At 37.4% G+C, this 5000-nt stretch overlaps 1 protein-coding gene and 1 long non-coding RNA gene across 23 annotated transcripts in view; one reads left to right on the plus strand and one right to left on the minus strand.

The window, feature by feature from the left end:
* LOC138003822 (beta-1,3-galactosyltransferase 5-like) overlaps window positions 1–5000 on the minus strand; it is a 170785-nt gene that overhangs the window by 159778 nt on the left and 6007 nt on the right. For 2 of the 22 annotated variants that reach the window (XR_011123663.1, XM_068850075.1), the window contains exon 1: window positions 4321–4662. The exons of 13 other annotated variants lie outside the window; for them this stretch is intronic. The gene's annotated coding sequence lies outside the window, so the exon portion shown is untranslated. Of the gene's footprint in view, window positions 1–1765; window positions 1824–2622; window positions 2675–3441; window positions 3551–4320; window positions 4663–5000 lie in introns of those variants that run through there. 7 more of the 22 variants (XR_011123665.1, XR_011123666.1, XR_011123667.1 and 4 more) reach the window with 6 other exon arrangements.
* LOC138003825 (uncharacterized) overlaps window positions 1–5000 on the plus strand; it is a 176124-nt gene that overhangs the window by 122534 nt on the left and 48590 nt on the right. The window lies entirely within an intron of this gene.

The following is a 5000-nucleotide window of genomic DNA, read 5'->3' on the forward strand; positions in this document are numbered from 1 at the left end:
TTTCAGGGTTTAGAATTTTTTTTTTTTTTTCTCTAGAGTTGTTTTTGTAACAAAGTGCAGGGGTGGCGCAGTGGTGAGAGCACTCGCCTCCCACCAAAGTGGCCCGGGTTCAATTCCCAGACTCGGCGTCATATGTGGGTTGAGTTTTTTGGTTCTCTACTCTGCACCGAGAGGTTTTCTCCGGGTACTCCGGTTTCCCCTCTCCTCAAAAACCAAAATTTGATTTCATTTGCGTTAACTTGTTAATTTCAATTTACAGTGTCCCTGATTAGTGCTCTACGGCGCTAGAAGATTAGACACTTAAATAAAGTTCCTTTCCTTTCCTTTCCTTTTTATTTTTCGATGTTTTCCAACTCGGCGCTTCGTTCTTATTTTTGGATGATGGAGAGATTTGCTTGGCGACACCAGACCCAGGTTCTTGCTTATGAATTGAATGTTTTGAATCTGGAATTGAAGAACTTGAACGTAAAACACGAGTAAAGTCTCACGAGATGGCAACCTTCAGGAATCACTGGATGGCACCTTTTGAAATCAAGAATGGACCTGGACTTCGAATGAAGGAATTTTGGAACAATGACTCATTGGAAGGAACGTCTCGAACCAGAACCGGACAAGGACTTGGAATCAAGGAATGAACGTTTTGGATTTTTAGTACTGAAATGAAATCCAGTTGTACTTTTGGAAACTCAGATCGACAATTTTGATTTTGCTGAATGATTGTGTTAAGGAAGCAAGTGAAACTGTGGGATTTAAATAAAGTCTCTTTCCAAAGAAAATCTAGTGGTACACTATTGGTACACCATACACCCACTGCCTGTTTGGGTCAGATATGCTACCTAACCTATATGTATGTCGACACTGAACCAAACAAAATGTTCTTGACATTTTTACTAATTTACTAGGAGTAACTCCACAGTCATGTTTGCAGCACCCACCCTTTTATTGTTGCAAAATATTGTCAATGACCAATTCATAAGTGTGAACAACCTCGTTCCCAGGGTCTCGTCTCTCGCGCTGCGGGGAAAGGGAAGAAGAGAGACCCTGGAAACGAAAATTTAAAGTTGTTTTCTCTTTGATCTACTTGTCGCCTATGACAGGCTGCGAAGCTGCCGGTGACCTTATATTTAAATTCAAATTAAGTACTTATAAAGCGCATGACCCAGAAGTAAATGATCTCAGGCGCTTAAAATTAACAATAACGTTTTTTTACAATGTTTAAAAATTTTGACTAATTATGATTATATTTACAGTGTTTAGAAGTATATAAAATAATCGTATATTGAAGAAAGTAAGAAAATAAAAAATAATAATAATTAGCTTTTTGAAATAATAATGTCTTAAGTTTTGTTTTGAAAGGTTTTAAATCGTTCTCTAGACTAAGTGATTTTGAAAGTTTGTTTCATTCAGAAGTTGCAGCCACTTGAAAAGCTCTGACTTGTTTGATTTAAAAGTTGGTGGAGCCAATAAAAGTTTGTCATTAGATCGGAGATTGTATAGTGATCTTTTATCATGTAAATTGAGTTGTTGTAATTCTGATTAGTTTTACGTTAGAAAAGCACAAATGTTTGCATCAAAACTGGGTAACTTAGCTACAATAGTAAAATGGTCCATTTAATTCAATGGCTTAATGTTTTCACCTTTCATAATTCATTTTTGGAGTTCAGTGATTCATAGCCACCTTGATTAAGTTAGTTTTACGAGAAAGGAGCAAAGAAGCAAAAAGTTATCAAATATTAAATGAATGAAATAAAGTAAGTTAACTCACCTTGTTTATTTGGTTTGGTTTTTCGAGCTTACTTTGACTGTTTTGGACGCTATTTTATCTGCGGAAAGGAATAAAGAACTTATACAAGGATCACAGAGTAACTCAAATCAACGTAGTATTCGACTTCCTAGGCGGTTATTATACGAAAATGGAAAAGGAACTTAACATCATCACAGGGACAGACAAAGAAAATGCGAAAAGTGGCTCCTTTCACAAAACAATGAGATAGTTAAAAAATTCTACGGGTATATATAACGATTATAACAGTGTTACATGTAACGCAGGAACAACAAAGCATAGATGTCCCTTAAGCTTAAAAGAGTATGTTAAAACTCTTAAAATTCTTATCAAACTTCAGTAGATACTAAGTCTTGTAGGGCCCATTGCTAAGCTAAGATATTATAGTGTAGAACATTTTCATTTGGACATCTGTCAATCTCTAGTAGCATCCTATGTAACTTATGGCTCACAGAGTATTTTGGCTTTTAAGTTTGTTGATAGATTCTTCAAGCCTCCATAGCTAGCTCTTGTCTTTATTTTTTCTTCTTATCGTAACGAGCCTGCTATTCTTCAATTTATAGATGCCAATATTTTACCTGGAACTGCACCAAAAAGAGGCATTATAATTGTAGTATGTCTCTTGTGTATACCAGTATAGCAGTGATACGTAGAGTTAATTGACCGCTCCTCGAAGGAGCTTTTCACTGTTTTCAGGGCCGTTGACACGACAAACACAACAGAACAGAACCGAACAACCTTCCATGAAACTTCTTTGTGACAGCATGATTTCTTCGTGCTATGCTTAACTAGCTTATGGATTTAATTAATAAGTATATCGGCGACATGTATTTTTTGACCTTGGTCAGCCTTTGCGTGTACCATGCAGTTCTGACATGGTTCTGACAGTGTATAAGGCTGTCTTTGAGTGTGCAGATAAATACATTTTCCGCACACCCGCTATTTAAGTTACTACGCAACGATGTGTGTACGAACTGAAAGCAAAAATAGCCGAAGTAGTTTTTTTCTGTTTTTGGGTATTCGACCCAAAACGCGACACATGATAATATGAGACAACTAAAAACCTGGACATGCAGATACTTTGAAAGCTGAAAGAAAGCTGGCATTACTAAAAGAAGTTTATATGCACTTATCTTTCCTCGAGAATCCCTAAAGAAAGTTTTGTTGGGTGTATAATAAACGAAAATTATTGACAATTTTGGAGTAAATACACAGCCTTAATGCTTTCAAAGCTTTCATAGCTTTCATAGCTTTCATATTGGATTCGCCTCTACTTGATTTTTTAACACCTTAAAAACAACCATTGTTTCTTTTTTCTTCCCGAATTCATTGAATTTCCTATGCAAATACCAACCAGGTGAAATGGCGTGGAACGGTAGAAATTTCAAACAAAACACCCATCTTTCCCTAATCTTGAGTACATTACAATCCATTACAATCCTCAAAAGAGCATTGTATACCACGACAAATATTATAAGACGTCCGTGGAAGGTTAGCTTCTCCCGCCTGTTTGCTCATCGCGGATCACAAACCTCGTTAGAAAACGGTTCAGTAGTGGATCAATATCATACCGCACATACGTAACTTGCAAATTTAGAACTTTGTAACTTTGAAAGAAAATTCCGTTCGCTAGAAATCTTCATAAAGCATTTGTTTACCTAAGAGGTCGACGTGGCACCGGCATTTTCTAACGGTAGCCTCTCTTCCTTGGAGCTTTGAAGTTTGCAAAATGTTCGTTTGGAAGCCATGTTTCGAACTAGTCACTCTCCACGCAGTCGCATAATCAAAAAGAATGCCGAGTTTCCTTATCGTCATTCCGCGCCATATAAGACGCTATTTTTTTCTTTAGCAGAAAGTTAATTTGAACCGTGGCATTCTTTGGAAAGGTTCGTTTCTAAACAACTCACAGGTCGTGTTTTATCGAGTACAGAACTACTCGGCCTCGCTTCTTGCAGGTGGATAAAACACTTCCTCCGTTTTACTACAAAGTATTAACGGAACTACAACAGGCTGGCCCTACACCTTGGGACGTTCAGTTTGGCTGACCTTTCCGTTCCCTAAAACTTTTCGAAGATTCATGGTTTTTTTTTATCTAACGAATCGACCTGGGACCGTCATTTTCTTAAGGTTTACGGTTGTCTTCCTTCTTTGAGCTTCTAAGCTCGCGAACTGGTAATTGTATTCTTTACTCAGTCGCAAATGTAAACAGAATGCAGAGTTCATGAAAATAGAACATTAACTTGACTAGATCGCAAGGTTCGTCAACAAATGAATCGTCACATTCCGGCTGCAGACTGTTCGTTTTCAAAGCGACTGACAGGTCGCTTTTTAACCACTCTGTCTCGCTTCGTGGTGGATAAAACTCTCCCTCCCTTTTACCAAAAAGTATAAATCGAACTAGCAAACGTTTGAGCAACACCTAGGATCACCTTGGCTAACCATTAACCTCATTTGACTAACTTTGGCTAAATCTTGGCGGACCTGCCATTCAAATTAGTGTGGTCTAGTCTTGGTATACAACGTAGAGGATCACTTACAGTTTTGTTCCATAGCTACGTCCAATATAAGAACCAGTAATTTAGGTTATCTCCTTGCAAAATAAGAGCTGAAGGCTATCTTGCAATCGTGGAGCTTTATAAAATTCCAGTTAATATTTCTCCAGATCATGAAGAAGGCGATAGACATGAACCATGATGAACAAAAAGCGGCAAATTATGAGTCACGCCACTGGCTCAGAAACACCAAGCTGATAATTAGCCCACTGCTATTTATAAAGCTAGGTTACTTCTGCCAAAAGAATGAGCTTAACCAATAAAATCGTGTCGAACAAGGAATTTTCCTTATAATAGTGCTTCTGTTGAAATTTAGCGTGCATGGCTAAAAATATTTTCCTTTCTTTTAATTGAATAATAAATCCCATGGCTTTTGTTCGTATTTTTGAGAAACGTGTTTAGTCCTCTGCATATAAATATGCAAATAATACACTTGAGGTCAACATTTATATGTTTACATGTGAGTATTTGTTATCTCCTTGCAAAATAAGAACTGAAGGCTATCTTGCAATCGTGGAGCTTTATAAAATTCCAGTTAATATTTCTCCAGATCATGAAGAAGGCGATAGACATGAACCATGATGAACAAAAAACGGCAAATTATGAGTCACGCTCCATCTTAAGGACGTTCGCGCCCATTGCTACTGCGCATCTTTTTGCACATG

Source organism: Montipora foliosa, chromosome 5 (assembly GCF_036669935.1).
Source record: "Montipora foliosa isolate CH-2021 chromosome 5, ASM3666993v2, whole genome shotgun sequence".
NCBI classification, from domain to species: domain Eukaryota; kingdom Metazoa; phylum Cnidaria; class Anthozoa; order Scleractinia; family Acroporidae; genus Montipora; species Montipora foliosa.